Source organism: Amblyomma americanum, chromosome 5 (genome assembly GCF_052857255.1).
Source record: "Amblyomma americanum isolate KBUSLIRL-KWMA chromosome 5, ASM5285725v1, whole genome shotgun sequence".
Lineage (NCBI taxonomy): Eukaryota > Metazoa > Arthropoda > Arachnida > Ixodida > Ixodidae > Amblyomma > Amblyomma americanum.
Window position 1 is genome coordinate 40,316,601 of NC_135501.1, and position 19,071 is coordinate 40,335,671.

The window sequence follows — 19,071 nt, forward strand, 5'->3', positions numbered from 1 at the left end:
ACGATGCTATGCCGTCTAATGCATCCATGCAGGAGTGCGAGCAGAGGCCTTGCGAATTCGATGTAGTAGGGTCGTCTGGGATCTTCTCAGTCCCTTGGTCACACATTGCTTGTGGAGCGCACTCCACAGGGTACTGAAATGATCAAGCACCGCTTTCCTGTAGAGACTTTTTCCATCTTGAGGTACCTTTTTTAATGGATTCCTTGAGTGAGCTTTACGGGTGAGATTGTCTGCCACCTCATTATCGTTTACTCATACGTGAGAGGGCACCCATAGGAAATGTAGAGTAAAGCCTCTCCTCTGCAGATTCTGCACAAAGCGCAAAGAGCTTATAGACAAGGCATCAGTAGAGAACCCGCGCTCTAACCTCTGAAGGGCAAATTTTGAATCAGGATGAAAACAGGTTGAGCCGGACAAGACCCTAACTTCAGTAAAGTCGCCTCAATAGCAACACTTTCAGCCACTGTGGCGGATACAGCAGCAGTAAAGAGTACGGACCACTTACAGTCCAAAGAAGGAATGCAAAAAGCCGCTGCGCTAGCGTGTTTGACCATGTGCACAGAGCCATCCGTGAAAATTTGAAGATGGCGGGCATACTCTGTTTGCAAATGTTCGAGCACGAGCGAACATGTTGCTGCCAAAGAAGAGCTGCGCTTTGCGCTCACATGGGGAATTGTGACCTTACATTCGAAAGTAGGAAAAGACCAGGAGGGTTTCAACCGTTTCCTTTGCCTTCGGACATTAAGGCCTAAGAGTATTTTACTAATAAGCTGAATGGCAAAGATCTCATGTCCACTTTTTAGTCTTTCACTGTTTTCAATGTAATACAAGCGAGAGGGGGGGGGGGGCTTGTTGGTGGATATTTCCACAAAAACTCGGCTCCGAAAAAACAGCCGAAAGAGACGGCTCTTTATGTATAATAAATTTCTTGGCGCTGCATTTTTTTCTTGTTTAGTTGTGAACAGTTCTTTAGATATAGCGCCATCACATAAGAGACGCATACCCATAAAGGTGTGATTGATGTAACATATTACCTTATGCAGATTTTGCTGACTTTTGTTTGCATAATTTGTATATGAGAACCGGTAGTTTTGGTATTTTAGCATTTAAGCAGTTATTAGAAAGTTCATATTAAATTGTTAAAACTTCACTGATTGCAGATTTCAGGTTTCCCAAATGTTCTGGGTTGCGTCGACGGCTTTTAGATTGAGACAAAGTGCCCAGCTGAGAAGACAGCCTCGACCTACGTTAATAGGCACGACAAAAACTCGTATGATTTGCACTTTATCTGCAGTGCCGACCGCAAGTTTATTCATGTGTTTCTTGGCCACACAGGCAAAACACGTGATTCAGAAGCCTTTAAGTGTTGTTTTCCTTTGGGCAAGCTTCCTGAAGTTTGTGGAAACGAATTTCATATACTTAGCGATGCTGCGTACCCTCTAAGAGAGTACTTCAACCCATTCAAGGAAAATGGTTCTTAGGCTCCTGAATGTATTAAATACGACTTGCGCCTAAGCCAAATAAGCGTACACTTCGAAAATGCATTTGGTATTTTGAAAGGCCATTTCAGACAGCTCATGCTTCAGGAGTTTTCGTCGATATCGAATTCAACATTGTTTATTCATGCCTGCTGTTTTCTACACGATCCATGCATAGAAGACAGAGATGATGCCAATGATTATGAAGACCATTCTGCTAAAAATGCCAGCTAGCTAGACCCCAGAGCAGTGCTGGCCTCTACACACACAATGGTAGAAAAAATTATGAAACAGCTGGGGGAACAGGAACGAAACCAAATTGTTCTGTTCCTGCAGACCATTCAGGAAGCCAAAAAGCAACACTGAATTTTCTTTCCCGTTTTCATTTTAATGATACTCTACTAACGTTGTCAATATCAGTTCTGGAAACAGATATTGAAAACTCCTGCTTTCCTTGTTGCAACTTTTTTTATTGTACTACCTCTGTCTGAATTCTTGTGAGTGAATTTTGTGTGTATAAGCATTTTGCTGCATATAATTGATATTAAAGTGAATCTTGACACAATAAAATATTCTAGTCGTGAACATTGACAAAACAATAATATATTTATTGAAGTATGCTTTCAAGGTATGCTTGGCGAGTAGTATCTTCTTATATTATGTTTACTGCACAATGTTTATTTGCAATGTTTGCAATGTTTATTGCAAAATAATCAAATGCGAGAAGAGTAAGCAAGAAAAGCCGCACAAAGAGCAAGACGCAGCTGAAAAGAAAACTAGATGACTGATCTTCCTGTCTGCTTTTTTGTCCCTAATGCAGTTTTTATTTAAAACCAAGATAAAGAAGGCGCAGTATGGGCTTGAAGGTGTCGATGCCGTTACCTCATTTGGAGGCCCCAGAAGGTGTTTCAGCAGCTCCAGCTTCTTTTTGTGCCGTCGCTCCCGCTGCTCTTCTCAGTATTGATGAATCTTCCACATTATTTCTGGGATGGACAGTTCAGACCTTATTGGCGGAACGCTGTCATTTTGAGTCTCTGTATATTCAACCTTCCCTGGCCCCCTCAACAGCTCAGGTTCAAAGCTGTCATCAGTTGAGTTATTTTTCCCCTTTCACCGTCAACTGGAATTTTAACTGGTTCAAATCCTGATGTACCCCTGTGTATTTTTCCTTCAAATAGTCCTTTCTTGATGATTGTAACGAATAATAGGGAGGTTGAAATAGAAGTATGAACGAAAAAGATTGGAAGATGGCGATAAGTATGACGTGTATTAACCAAAGAAAAAAAGATGAAGAAGTATTCGGTGAGGTGGGAAGAGATGATTGGTAGAGAAGCGAAGACGAAGACGACAACGACAAGTATGACGTGTACCAACGCCAAGGTTATTAAAGCGCGAGGGCGCGCGAGGAACGGGGGGAAGAACAGTGAAGCCGAGGTTCCGGTTGGGCAGGAACACCTCGGATGCTGCTCCAGTGATATCGAGTTCTACGGCGTCTCACCGTGGACTTGCTGCCACTTCTGGGCCCATTCCGGGGAGTCAACGGCTGCCGCAACCACCAGCTCCAACGCAGTTGCCACCAATCTGGGGGACGCCCCCAACTTCATCTTCGCCGGCATGACCTCCACGGTCACTTGGTGCGGACTGGCAGCTGGTACGATGCCGCCAACGACGCTGCCAGCGATGCCGGCCTGAGCACTTCGAACGCAACCTCGACGCCGGCTCCTGGACCAACGCAATGCAGCATCACCACCGAACCCGATCGCTGTTAGTAGAACGCTAGTAGTAGATGCTGGTAGTATTTTTTCTGGGTCGTGTGTATTGGCAGTCATTGTGGTTTTCAACATATTTGCATGAAAAACCTTCTTGGAGTTATTTATGAATAACTCATAATCCATGTCATTTTTTCATCTGTGTCACAAGGTAAGGGCCCTTCTTATGCATCAATAACTTATTATGATCCGTATGTGGCAGGATGAGAACCATGTCGCCCGGAATCAGGTCTCTGTGAGTGGCGTTCGTGTCATAGTAGCCTTGATAGTGTTCGCGCGCCCTTTCCAGGACATGATGTACAAGAATGCATGTTTCCTCCAACTTGTCCCACCACACAGGAACGTACATATATTTTGTCTTGAGATCTGACGCAATCTACTTATTAGCCTACATCGCCTTGAGTATTGTAAACGGACCTCTAGCGGTTCTCCCATGTAACATCTCGAAAGGCTAGGAACCAAAACTCATTAGCGGTACCTCGCGGTAAGCGTGCAAAAGGACTGGGAGATAGCTATCTCAATCAGTAGGTCTCTCCTGCCGCATTTTCCTGTTCATATTTTTGAATGTGCCGTTGAACAGCTCTACAATGCCATTACACATGGGATGGTAAGGTGTTTTTATTAACTGCCTTACTGACAAAAGGCGGTTAACCTCCTTCATTAGTTGCGACGTGAAGTTCGAGCCCCAATCACTCAAAATTTCCCTCGGGAGCCCATAACACGAGAAAATCTCCACATGGCCTTCCGCCACTTTGATACTGTCAGTAGTCTCCAATGAAACAGTGTCAGGATAACGAGTGGCCGCGTCAACCAGAGTAAGCACACATCTATTGCCTCTGGTGGATAATGGAGAGAATGGCCCCACAATCTCAACTCTTTGAAACGGTAGGTCGATGGCTGGCATCTTGCCCATAGGTACGGGAGCAACTCTATTCCTCGGAACTGTGCGCGGACACACGTCACATGAGCGAACCAAGCGTTTAACGTCACTCTGGACACCTGGCCAGAACTCCTCGGTGATTCTAGACACCGTCTTTTGAATACCCTGGTGCCCGGCCATATTGGCGTCATGTCCTAAGTATAACACTGGCTCTCTGATATATTTCGGTAAGACAAGCAGTTGGACCACCTTCCTGAGCTAAATATGCTTTCCCTGTGCAGAAGACCGTTTTGAAATTGATATTCGAATGACGTACGACTCCTTTTTTTTTACCTTTTCCCCAACTCTTTCGAAGCAGGCTTTCAAGCTCGGGTGTTCTTGCCTAATTGCAATTTCGCCCGGCGTAACTCTCAGACACATCGTAACGGGAGTTGTGAGTGGACGCCGCGTTGCTCGGGCTGTCACTTGAGCTCTTGTCTAAACTGGCAACGAGAAACTGACTGCCTCCTGACCCGCCTGAGCTGTCGTGGGCCTTTCCTCTATGGGTGTTCTTTAACGTCGAGCACCCTCCACTCGATATCGGGATCCTCGACACTTCTTGCACACGTATTCGGGACCAGTATCCCCCACCCTTTCATAACAACAACCACCACCACCAGCCTTAATGTTTCCCAAGATGAGATCGTAGATAGGTTGCTCTACGCATTTTGCCACTACCTGCAAAGCATAATATGGCGTGGACACTTGAATCCTGGCTTCAGGAAGGTACCTGACCATGCTATCTACAAAAGTGACGGCCTACGCTTCCCCTGCAAGATCTTTGTCCTTCACCAGGCTTCTCCGAACCAAAACTGTGTTGGCTGCGCTGTTTCTAAGCACATATATAGGACGGTTCCCTATTTTCCCAACCACCACCGGCATTGCTGCGTTCGACTTGGGTGTTCCACTCACCGCCTTATTTTCAAGCGGCGTTTGCTCTCGTTTTAGCTGTGGAACTTCAGGTGGTGTCTCAAGTTCTGCCCGATAGTCGACAACGCATGCAGCTCGGTTCTGCGTTCAACATCGGCACTCACCCAGAGTATACCCCTTCCTCCAACAACCTTGACACAAAACCTGTGTCTTTTGGGAAACGCTACTAGTCCGACAGTGACAGTCAACTGCACAGTGTCCCACCTTGGCACAAAGAAAACACCTTACTGTCACATTAGATGCACCACCATAGCCTCTTGGATTTGTCGCATTTGTCTCTAGCACTTTTTCAGTTTCCTCTTTTGCCTTACTAATATTCCTCAGCCCTTGAGCGTCGCGGAGATGGTCTGCAGTGTCGGCAAACTCTTCCAATGAACACAACTTTCTTTCTCTCAAGAAAAGCGCTAGCTTTGGACTGCAAAATGTTAAAATTACTCTGTCACCAGTTTGTCACGCACCCCTTCAAAACTCTTTTCTGTGTTAGACATATCAAGCCACATGTCGAAATAGATGTTCAGCCTGCAGGAAAACATCTTAGCGGTTTCAGAATCCTCAGACTTCGCGGTGCGAATTCTCTCGCGAAAACCCTCTGCCGTAAGCCTGAATTTTTGGAGGAGTGCTTTCTCGACTTTCTCGTAGTCCATGGAATCAGCAGCAGGCATCCTTCCATACACATTCAGCGCATCCCCGACTAAACACATGCTCAATGCCGTGGCCCATTCACTGCGCTCCCAGCCTTGCCCCAAAGCTATCCGCTGGAATCTTTGCAGATATGCGTCCAAATCGACTTTTTTGTCCTCAAAAGCAGCCATCATCTTTCTTGGACAAACTCTGGTCGGTCAAGGAGACTCTCTACCCGCTAAAAAACACTCCTCACTGTTCTTGATCTCATCATATCCTCCCGCGGCATGCGCCTGTTTCCACAAAAGAAACTCCTCCATTTCAATCCTCATTTCTCCTGTTTTTTGGCTGGCGAGATCATCTAGCCTCCCGCTCTTCTGCCCTGCAAGCTTTTTATCTTCCCGCTCTTCTGCGCTCGCGAGCTCTTTTATCCACCCGCTCTTTTGCTTCACGAGTGCCTGCGCGTGCTTGCGCCCTTTCCTCTCTCAGCCTCTTTGCCTCCTCGTCATATGGACGCATCGTCTCTTCCTTGCTTAAGCCTAGCTTGAGCGCCAGTTCTGACGATTTTGCCCAACCCATACTTTCTACCATCGAGAGGTCGGAAAGATCCGGGACAAAACAAAAAGAAACAAGAAAATGAATCCTGTCATAGGCTCGCCACTTTGTCACGGATCCCCGGAGAACACTCGGGCCGAAAGAATGTACTAGGCGGCAGATGTATTCACTCAGACGCACATTTAATACACCCTACGTGAAACAAACACTAGCGCACAAAACTGACAAAACACAAAAACAGACTACCAATACACACGACCTGGGAACAACACTATCGGCATCTACTAATAGAGTTCTATTACCAGCGTTCGGCGTTCGTGCTCACGGTTCGTTGCTGATGCAGCGTTGCATGGGTCCAGTAGCCAGCGTCGAGGTGGCGTTCGAAGTGCTCAGGCTGCCGTCGCTAGCTGCGTCATACAAGCTCCTGGACCAAGTGCCCGTGGAGGTGATGCCGGATACTTTGGCGTTGGGGGTACCACCGTGATGTGTGGCAGAAGCGCTGGAGGCAACCCTGGCCGTTGCAGGTGGTTTCGTCAGCCGTTTACTCCCCGGAATGGGCTCAGAAACGGCAGGAATTTCTCGGTGCGACGCCGTAGAACTCGAGATGAGCGGAGCAGTAGCCGGCGTTGCTCTCTTCTATCCGACGTGTTCCTGACCCACTTTAACCTTCGATTCTCTGTTCTCCCCGTTCCTCGCTCGCCCTCGTGCTTTTATAACAATGGCGTTGGTGCACATCATCCTTTTCATCGTCTTCTTCGTATTCTTTTCTCCACCAATCATTTCCTTTCACCTCACCGAATACTTCATCTTCATTATTCTTCGGTTAATACACGTCATCCTTATCGCTATCCTCGTCGTCTTCTTCAAACCTCTTTCAATCCTACATTTATTTCAAAGTTCCTATTATATCTGACAATGGTGTTGAACATGTTCTGGCAGCACTGGTCTCCTGTTTTGAAGTTCCATGTTACTGCATCTGTGTCTAGTGCTATATCAGCCCACATGGCCTTTTTATTCCTGATTCTTTATTGGCCCCACTTGGCTCACCTATTCTTAGTATGTGTCCAAAACGACCTTTGTTTCATTTTTAGTCCATTTGCTTGAAAATTGGGTGGTAAATTTAATGCCCTGGTCATTTATATTAAGCAGGTCCGTTAATGTTAACGAATGGTTCACTAGCAGGAACAGAGACTGTCGCGCAAGGAATAAGCAATGGCCGCGCAATAATATGTATGTGACAATGGATGATACATAGCTGTTAATTATGGTTGCATTGTTGCTTTATGCGGTATGTATTTCGTGATGGTCCACATTTTCGTTGCATTAGTCAACCGTTAGAATACTTTCCAGGGTTGGTAGTCGTGGTGGTGCTTCTAAACATCGAGTGTCCTGCCATTGGACTCTGGGCATCGGGTTTTGAATTTTGGCCTTCCTCATTCGTGGACGACTCCACTATTGCCTGAAGCTTCGGCGGATATCTAAAGCATAAGTATTTCATGTTTACTGCTAACACGTCCGCTGTTGCGGAGCGCGGAAACTGGACTATGCTAAAAATCCTTGACTGCGTGCACGCTCAAATTAAAGCTTCCAAATTCTAAAATAAATACTTAGGCGAGGTGGCGCTCGTAAACCTCAAGGGCCCTGCCTCTGGACTCTTGAGTGTTGGCTTTCGCATAGCGGCTTGCCTCGCCGTTGATTGAGTCCACCAACGCCTGAAAGTTTGGTGGATCACCAAAGCGTCGCTGTATAATAAGCAGAATTACTCTTATGCTAATCTTTACTCCTTCCACGATCCGCTGGCAACGGAACGTGGGAGCACACCACGTTACTAAAAATGTTTAAATTGTTTTTTTTGGGGGGGAGGAAATGGCGCAGTATCTTCCTCATATATCGGCGGACTTATGAACTGCGCTTTAAGGAAAGAGAAAAAGAGGCAGTGAATGAAGAAAGGAAGAAATAGGTGCCGTAGTGGAAGGCTCTGGAATAATTTCGACTACCTGGGGATCTTTAACGTGCACTTACCTCGCACCCCAAACGGGCTTCTTAGCATTTTCCCTCAATGAAAACGCAGCCTGCATGCATAATCAAAGCAAATACTTGCTCGCCATGCCTTCGTCCTTTTCTTCTGCGGACATCGCCAAATGGTGCCGCTTGCCATTAAATATAAAATTCATTGCCGTTTTCTCTAACGATGGAAGCGTAGTGCGCAGCTTGGAGAGGTTGCAGACGTTGCGGCAGAAGCACGTGTGACCGGTGCTGCGGTTTACAGTCAAATGCGCGCGCCAGAAGAAAGGCAGGTACGAGAAGAAAAGCGCGCGCTTGGAGCGGTAGAGTGGGGGCGCGTGCATCGAGGCACTCTGAAGGCGGCGCTGCATGCACGCCACCGCGGGATGCATCTTGTCCTCGATGTTCACCCTCGCCAGGGCGCCACCGTCGCGCTGAGCAGGGAACCGCGCTCGTTTCGGGGCGCACCCGGTGAGAGGTGAACGAGGATGCAACAACTAGATAAGTCCGAGAAATTCAAGATGGCAGCCCCTTAGTGAATCAACATAGCAGCCCTTCTGGTGAATGATTGGTGAGGGCGCTGATTTTGTGACGTCATATTTATCTAGTCACGTGACAATGTTTAATCGCTTATAACTCGGTAATTATTGAGGTCAGCATAAAACAAATTAGATACTTGGAATCCTCTGGATGAGTAGAACACGTTAGATACCAATATTTACTAATGAAATTAATATTGATTCATGGTTAGGCTTAAATTTATATAAGTAATTAACCGATGAAGCTATGACCTAACTAGTGGCATATTCTTTACAAGCTCGATAAGTAGAACAGGTAGGACACCAATATCGCCTAATTAGATTAATATTTGTTTATGGTTAGGCTTAACTTGGCGGCCTTGACGTTAACACTCGGCATCTTACAAGGTGGTAGGCGCCGGCTTCCCGTTGGTTATGCAAAAGTAGTCAAATCACGTGGTAATACATCACATGGATGATGGATTGCGCTACCAACCAGCTAATGCTCGTTACTTAAAACGCCTTCCAGATGGTGGTGCCATATTTTATTTCTTCCTGACTTTCGCTGCGACCTTGTTTGGCCAGGTAAAAATAAAATCTTGGTGCATCTCCATTTCCAAAAGTAACCAGACGACGGGGTTTCTCTCTTAGCTCTGTAGGTTAGCCCGTAGGCCCTCCTTAAGCTCTCGGGTCTGTTTAAGGTAAACAGGGAGAACTTTTGTATTTCAGGGATGCTGTAAGGGCTCTACTCTGTGGTGGTATGTGCTGGGGTATCACCGAAAACACCGTTTCGAACATGATCAAACTCGGAATATGGGCCCATATCTCCTCATCCGTTTTCAGGAACCTCTGGTAATGTAAATAATAATAATAATAATTGGTTTTTCTGGAAAGGAAATGGCGCAGTATCTGTCTCATATATCGTTGGACACCTGAACCGCGCCGTAAAGGAAGGCATAAAGGAGGGAGTGAAAGAAGAAAGGAAAAAAGAGGTGTTGTAGTGGAGGGCTTCGGAATATTTTCGACCGCCTGGGGATCTTCAACGAGCACTGACATCGCACAGCCCACCGCGGCCTTAGCTTTTTTCCTCCATAAAAACAGCCGCCGCGGTCGGGTTCAAACTTGGGAACTTCAGATCATCAGTAGCCGAGCGCCGTAACCACTGAACCACCGCGGCGGGTGATAATGAAAACGAAAATTGATTGTAGAGGAATGGAAATGGCACAGTAATTGTCTCACGTACGTCGGCGGACACCGGAGGGAACGGCGCCCTAAGAAAAGGAATAAAGGGGGAGTGAAAGAACAAAGGAAGAAAGAGATGCTATAGGGGGTTTGGAGTGCAGGGGGCTCCGGAGTAATTTCGACCAACTGGGAAACTTTAACGTGCACTTACATCGCACAGCACAAAGGGCGCATTTTGTGTTTCGGCTCCACCGAAACGCGGCCGCGCGGTCGGGTTCGAAGCCGGGTACTCTGGCTCAATAGAACAGAGCTTCAATCACTGAGCCATCGCGGTGGGTTTTATTTATTTATTCATTTATTTGTAACATTCTTTCAGACATAGACGGTCTAGGATGACAGAGCCAAAGGCCAATGCTCTCTGCCTGACGAGGACCCTGTCACCCGTTCAGTGCACAGAAGTGTGCAAAGGATTAGAACATTATACAAGTGCAAGTGCAATAACAAAAATAACATCCAACATAATGTTTAGTTGGTTTTCAAAACATGTATTTTTAAAGCTTTGATTTGGATAGTATGTACGTTTTGAAGGCATTTTAGAACGTGTTGAGTGCTCTACATTGCTGTGATCTGTCAAGAAGAGGTGGGTGTGTATATGTAAAGTTGGAGATTAAATACGACAGTGTTTTTGTACCATAGCTCGTTCTTATGGCGGGTAGTCTAAAGAAGTTCTTTCGAAAGTTATACCGTGTAGTACTGGTCTGGCTCAAGTTAGTTAACACTGAAGTATTTCGCATGATTTCATTCCTAATATGAGTAGCAAGTTTCAGCTCATATAACTGGTTAATTTTAGGACGTTATGTTTTAGGAACACCGGGGCCGTGTGTTCCAGCCGCTCAAGGTTTTCGATGCATCGCATAGCTCGTTTTTGAAGAAGGATCAATTTGTCAAAGTTAGACTCGGTAGTGGAGCCCCAGATTAGTAAGCAATAATTGAAATGTGATTGAACAAAGGCGTAGTATAACCGGCGCTAAAGCCAGGCAGGAAGCAGGTACTCAATTCTGTACAGAATGCCAACAGATTCGCATGCACTAGCATATATCTTGTCTACTCGAGGCGTCCAGCTCAAATGCTCTTCAAAGTAAACGCACAAGAATTTAAAATTAGAAACCCTGTCTATTACAGTCATTATATTTAAGAATGATGTTTTCGTCATCAGGTTTATTTCTTGCTTTGAATATGACGTATATTGTTTTACTAACATTTAATTGCAGTTTATTTCCCCTCAGCCAAGTCTGCAATTCGTTTAATCATGCACCATGGCCCAAGTTATTGTCATAGAAAAACAAGGCAGTGTCATCAGCGTAGATAATTGTGTGAGAGGTATGTGGAATGCGTGTAAAGTCGTTAATGCAGATAATAAACAACAAGGGTCCCAGTATAGAACCCTGCGGAACAACATATGTTATCTCTTTTAACTCAGGACAAAAACCATTAAGGTGTGTGTATTGCAATCTTCCAGATAAATACGTTCGAATAAATCTGAGCGCTACTCCTCGAATGCCGTAGAACGGGAGTTTTCGGTACAGAATATTAGGCTAAATTGAGTCGAAAGCCTTCCTGAAATCTAAGAACAATCCAATAGTAAATAGTTTATTCTCGAAATTACCCAACAGTTTTTCTTTAGCATTCAGTAAATTCTGTAGACTTATTTTCGCGAAAACTGTATTGCTCATCGGCGAAGGCTTTCTTCTCTTCAAGAAAGCTCGTTAAACTAATTTTCAGGAGATGCTCTAAAATTTTTGAGAACACCGGCAACACTGAAATAGGGCGGTAAATATTTATATCATCATGCCGAGCTCCTTTATGTATAACTACGACTTTGGCTGTCTACATGTTAACGGGGAAAACACCGCTAATTAAAGCTTCATTACAAATATGATCTAAAGGAGCGCATGAAATATCAGCAACGGCTATGATCGGCTCGACTTTGAGGTCATCAACCCCAACTGCTGTGTTTCTTTCTAAGGACGCAAGGAAGGAGGAAATTTCAGTTTCCGTGCAGGGGTTCAGAAAAATAGAATTTGAGCTTTCAGCACACACATAGTTTTCTGTTCCCTCTTCAGTGCCACTGGAGTGTGAGTATGCACCAGCGTTCAAAAAATGGTAATTAAATTTTTGCGCGAGCGAAGTAGTGCAGTATTCAGTACCATTAAGCAATAGTGTGCTAGGGATCGTATTATTGGGGCTTCCCATAAGGCTTCTGACTTCTTCCCAAATATTTTAGGATTATTAGATAATGAAGTGAATTTTCTTTTGTAATAATCAGTCTTGGCTTTCTTGAGGTCGGAGTTCAACTTTTTTTCGACATTTCTTGTACTCCAATAGTTTGTCTAAGTCTCCCGAGCGAATGAACGTGTTATACAATTTATCTCTATAATTCTTATGTATAACTCGTGAGTGACCCATGGCTTCCTAGCTTTTTGTGTTTTCTGAGCTGCACTGGTGGAAATGCTTCATCGTAGCAGTCTTTAATTCTGCATAAAGTGATGTCGTCAGACAAGTGGCATTTTTTCATTATACACGCAGTTCCACTGCACTGCTTCAATAAAGGCCTGAAAAGCAGCAATGATTTCTCAAATAAATTTCCGGAAAACAACAGGAGCCGCACGGCTGCACTTATTTCTCTTTTGTACGCATGGCAAAAAGCAGAATATTGGCAAATGATCGCTGAATTAAAAGGTAAGAATTCCCGAAAAAACATTGTCTGGGACTTGGCTGGTGTCACACAAGTCAATCAGCGTTTCGCTATGTGTTGTTGTTCTCGTTGGTAAATGGATAACATTAGTACACTGAAATATTCAATCACATCAAGGAACCGTTGGTGGTTGTTGTTTTTTGTTAAAGTAATAGTAAAAAGGGCGGAAAAGATTTTTTCTAGCCCCGGCATCTACCATCGATACTCAAGCACCTGAGCTGGGGCAGCGGAAATAAAGGATAGCAAGCAGAATGGAAAAATTAAATATAAGAGATGAGGGGACAGGAAGAGAGGATAGGGGGAGAAGTAATATATACAAACTATTTACGCAATAAGAAATGTGTCCAGGTTGTGCGCGTGATTAGTTCATATTAGGAACTAAATCACACACGCGCACAGCACTGTGTTGGCTACAACTGGAGTGGGGCATCCAGTTATTAATCGTTCAATGTAGAACTCGCGGAGCGTTCGGTCACTGCGTGTAACTACTTGATGGAGAACAGGCCGGACGTCAAGCCCGCGTTTTCGAACAATGCACAGATGCTCACGAAAGTTCGCTCACGAGTGCGCGCACTGCCCTGCGGCCACAATAGCGACTTGAAGGAGTCTGGTAGTATGCCCTGCGCCCTATAGGCCGCGAGCATATCGCGACGAGCATCGGCGAACGCGGCACAGTGAAGCAGCAGGTGTTGTAGTGTTTCCACTGCACCGCATCAGTCACACACATCACTCGTCGCGATTCCGTGACGCTTCCGTCGTTCCCCGGTCCACACGCAGCCAATGCGCGCGCGGAGGATCATTACACGTTGTGACCGTGTAAGTGCGCGACAGCCGGTGATACTGTCGATGCGCTCACCTCCTGCGATGCGTGGGTCGGGGTGCTGCTTTCAGAGATTCTCGTGGATGGCCGCCCTCAATGCAAGGTGCAGATCGCTGGCACCAGTTGGTGTGCAGCGGTCGCGAGGTCGTCAGCTTCTTCGTTTCCGGTGATGCCGCAGTGACCGGACACCCACTGTGCACGCACGGCACATCCTCTCTGCGCGAGCGCTCGATGCGCGAGCGAATTTGCCGCACAAGTGGGGTACCGCGGCCGTTAGATTGCAGGCGGCTGAGGGCGGCGCGGCAGTCGCACAGCAGAGCACTCCTGGAACCGTTCTGTTTGTGGACTCCATACTGCCATATTGATGTTAATGTCACCAACCAGGACAATTTGCATACATAACACAGACGCGTATGCAAGAAGACTAGTACTACTAAATTGAATGAATTCTTCAAGATTGCCAGAAGGTGGGCGATAAGCTGTGACAACTATTGACCCCGAACATTTGACAGTCAACGACTCATGATGATCGGTTATTTGTGTTCACCTCTGGTTCCTTACTGTAATATTAGTAAGTGGTTTTATTAAAATGTAATAAAGAGAAAGAAAAAGAGAAAAAGAGAAAAAAAGACAAACGGAAAGGCAGGGATGTTAACTACCAGATCAAAACGCACGGCAGAATTTTTTGTCGCACATCTGTCGCGCGACACAATTTTGTGTCGCAAGACAAGCTGTCTTGTCGTGCCTTGTGTCGTGCGACAAGCTTCGTGTCGTGGGTTCTTTCGCGCGACAAAGTTATTTGTAGTAGGTTCTGCCGCAGGACAGACATCTTTCCTGCATTTTGTCGTGCGAAGAAGGTCCCTGTCGCAGCATTTGTCGCGCGACAGGTTTTTGTCGCAGGTACTGTCGTGCGACAGAGGGAGTCGTGCCGCGCGACAGACTTCTAGCGCGCCTCTTTTCACGCGACAAAATTACCTGTCGTGCGGCCTGTCGCGTGACAGAACAGCTTGTCGTGGGATATGCCGCGCGACAGATACCTGTCGTCGATAATGCCGCGCGATAGATACCTATCGTGGGATGTGTCGTACGATATATTCCTGGTGAGGGTAATTGTTTTAATGCAGAAATCTAGAAATACTGTCGTGCTGTCGTGTGACAGCGATAGGATCAAATTGACCAAAGATGCTTCAAAGCGCGTTCACTGTGGCGAGTCGCGAAGAGGATGCGAGGTGCTCTGGTCTGTTGGTGACGGGCACCGAGCGAAATGAAGTGCTCATTCACAGGGGCGAATCGAGTATTCAACTCGCTTCCCGCGACCTGGCTCTCTCACCGAACGAGAATTGGCTTAGAGGAGAGGCATTGCTCGAGCACTCACCTAATTCCCTTCTGTTCCCACATGACAGTGTGACGAAAGTAGTGCATGCTCAAGAGTATAATGCGGCTTTGAAAGCCCAAAAACCTGTAATGCACAAGCGACGAAGCCAGCGGTGCCTGCGTATCCGCACGCGCTTGCGGTGGCGGCATGTAGCTGCAGCCACGACAGCGCCTGCACACCAATCGGTGTGCGCAAGTCGAATGCGCTACTGAAAGTAAGTGTCCTTTCGGCTTCTGTGACATGTTCAAGACATGCAACATAATGTACCGCTACTACTACATGCACAGAAAAGGCCAAGGACACTTCTACGCACGTCGCTGAAAAGAATGTCGTTAATCGTCAATCAGGGAAAATTACTCGCCATAACCATCCGGCCACACAACGGCTGCATGTATGTACATGCACGCAGTTCTCTGTATAAATGTTCAAAGCAACCCCGATATTATTTTTCCGCGTTTCGGTTTTAAGGGCGTCAGCTTTTACTACTTACGTTTGTCAAGGACACGTCTGTCTGCAGGGAAGGTCAAGCTGGCCAAGACAGTTACCACACTATACCACATAGCAACAGCGGGCGCGTGGAGCCTGAGTTGCCACAGATACCTTAGATCCGTTTTACATATGCCAGTATAGCGGCGATCGAAGAACCCCGGGGAGCCCCATTTGCATCAAATTTGGGGGCCACCCGTTTGACGCATAACGATCGAAGTGGTGTCATTTGACTTGTCTTGTTCCTGAGGATAAAATAAATATTTAGTTGAAGCCCAAAATATGTGCGGGATTCGCACCAACGACCTTGTCGCCCCCAAACCGTGCATTTCGGGGACTTCCAGACAGCCGTATGGCCTAATCGTTTGTCGCCGAGGGTTCCGAATGCGGTCAAACAATTCGTCTTGTTGTAATGCACATGTTTATACAATTCGTTAACTGATATATAAGGAGGAAACGTACCGAATATAGCGAATGTGGCTGTAAATTGCAATAGTAGTGCAAAATCTTTGAAGTAAATGACGCCGCTTGTATCTTAGAACGAATGTTTCAGAAACGAAACGCCCTCAGATGTTTGTATTTTGTCTTCTCCACGTTTGCTGAGCACCCCGATCTAAACACTTGAAGCTCTCGTAGCTAACGCTCTTAAGTCCAACACTGATACAGTGTTGGCGGAGAATTTTTTTCAGCGGCAGTGACGTGCTGCTTATCATAAAATAGCAAAACAAAATACTTTACGACGTCGTTCATCGCCTTCACTGAAAATTTCATGACGGTGACACGAAAATGTCGCTAAATATAGACAACAGCGTATGCAGCCGAAGGTGAAATGCGGCGGCCGGCGAGTTTGAACAGATTTGATCCTCGGTCGAAATGAGAATAAAGTCTTGGGACTGACGTCAACCGCGCGCTTTAAAGAGTTTCGCCTGCTTTGACACAGTCTAGCTCCTGTGCACCCGCGCTCGGTCCTCTAAACTACTCTGGTCCCAGTGTGACTGTGTGCTATGACAATCTGAGCGAAAAGGAGGATGTCTGGGTGTTTTGATGTGCACCACGGCCATACAGCTGAGTGACATGATAACGTACGGGTGCCCTTCTCGGGGCCGGTATCCAGCCTGAATACCGGCCGCCAGCGTCAGAAAAATGCGACAGTAATGTTTGTTCAAGTCCATACTAAGCCGTCGGATGGAGTATCGTTGGCCAATATCGAGTCGTTGGTAGAAGCGATAACAGGAATACAAACAAATGTCTTCCCACGGCGCCTTTAATTGCTGCTGCTGAATCGCGCCTCTCCTGGCCTCAGCTGGCTCCGCTCCTGAAGGTGTCACGGAAACCGAGCATATCTTTGTTTTACTATGAGACGAGGTTCACAGTAAAACGATGACGAGAGCAGCACCTCAGCGCTAGCCAGTTTCGAAGTGCACTCATCTGTTGCATCCATGTGAAACCGGCTAGGCTTAGCGACGACTAGGGCAGCCAGGAGGTATCGCGTAGTTCATTGCCTGGCGCGCCCGCGGGCGGCGTCGTTCCCGAAAGCTCGGCTCGCTCACTCCGGCTGGCTCACTGATTGGCTCAACAGCTTGCGACCTTCACTCGGAAGGCTGGAAAATCGAGCAGCGAGCAACTGGCGCTGCGACTGAGCGATACTTTATGTCCACGATTGCAGTACTGGTGAACAACATTTAACGCCCATATGCTTGGGTTATCGGCTGCGTTGCGGCGAGTCTTAGTTAAGATCGTCCGCGACGCCATCGTCACCGTCCGTGACGCACAGGCTGAGAACTTCAATTCCAGTACGTGCCAAAACAGCTCGTATTTATCGTAACGATACGAACTCGAAAACACGGCTGCTTCGATGCGCTAGTGGGCTCTTGCTTGTTAAACTACTCGCGATCAGGATGCGGCGAGTGCTAGCCGCTGTTGCATATTAGCTAAAGTGAGACGCAAGTATCGACGTAGTTTCGTAACGCAGTTGATATCAAAGCAATCCGCTTGTACTGGTCACAGATTAAGCTGTTAAATTTCATGATCTCCGGTGAGCGTGCCAGTGTCGCGCAAATTAAGGCATCGCAGCTGCTCTCATTCGTGCGAATTGCGTTCAACTTATCCACGATATTCGCCAGCTTGAGATACGGTGCTTTTGTTCGCTGTTTTTGTCGCTACTTAGTGATTTTATCTGGCATCAAACGAAATTGCATTCAGTCAACACCGTCGTCTGCTCCGTCGTCTGCTAGGGCATCCGGGTAACTTCAGGGGATCACAAGATCGCAGCTTCTACAAACGACATGCCAGAAAAAGTAACTGAAAGCGCTTGAGTTTTCTTAAATAATCTAAAAATAATTTAAAATAAATGAGGTGTCTTTGTTGTGAAGATAATATAAATATTCATGGTTTAGAAAAACAAATTTTTTTTGTCGGTTGCAATTTTTCAACGACGCGAAAGCGCAGCCGTCGGCGCCATTGCAGCACAACCGACGTGTCGTGTTTTGTATTATTTGCCTCTTTGAGGCATTGCTTGAGTACTTGTACGGCGGACACGTGTGAAAAAAAAAGAAAGGGAAAGAGAAAAAGAGGGCGAGGACGGTACAGGAGGAGGAGAGGCGTCGTTGCGAGAGGGGTTCTGGCACGAGGAAATGGGCACCGTGCAGGAAACCAGGGGGCAGTACTCTCGGCGAACAGGTTAGAAGTAACCAAGCGTTAGAAGTAACCAAGCGAAGGTTATCTGATTGGTGGCTAAAAGCAAGACAGGAGTAAAATTTCACAAGACATGGCTAGGTGGCTTGAGCCACCGCCCGATGTAAAGGGTTCAGCCGTATCCATCCATCCATCTATCCAGGCAGCGCCGCCGGTGGCCGTCGGAGCAGATGCGTTGGGAGAGTCGCGGCCGCCTGGGTCGGGCGCGCTACCAGTTTGGGGCGGCAGTCGGAAAGTTTTCGGGATATTTGCAGCGAAGTGGTGGCGATTTGGCCTAGTTGGAGTGACACAGCGATAAATAAACAGTGCGGGAACATGAAGACACCACACAGAGAGACATGGATGAGCCCTAGTTTTATGCTGGGTGTCTGTTTCCAAGTAGCAAAGCACGAGAAACGGAGCAGACGACACAAGGAGAAGTGTGCCCAAGGGCAAGAAGCAACACACAGCAACGGATTGAAGGGAGGGGATAAAAAATACGGTGAAGAAAGAAGTAGAAAAATACAGAACAAGATTTGTGGCACCCCCCACATGTGGTACAACGCGACACAAAGCCAGCCACGAGCAAGTCGATCAAGCGGGACGGCCGGATTGTTCTGAGAGGTGAGGACGCACTTAGGCAAAAGCTGCGAGAATGAAAATAAAAAGAACACTGCGAAGGAAGTGGCGGCGCAGAAGGAAGGAAAGGGTACGGAAGAAAGAGAGGAATGAACGGAGGAGGAGCTGAAACGGAGAAAAAATACCAGAAGCTGACGAAAGGCCTGAAAATTCGCGTACGTCGGCCAGCTAGGCTCATAGGAAGCGACATCTCCCTGCCTGTGAGAATAATTGAGATAACTGACGTAGTAGATTCGCAGAATTTTTTTCAAAGGCTTCAATTATCTCTCCGGTGGGTCGGATTCCTCTTCTCCTTATGACGGAATAGTCTTTAAAGGACGTACGGCATGTAGTGGTGGTCTTCGCAG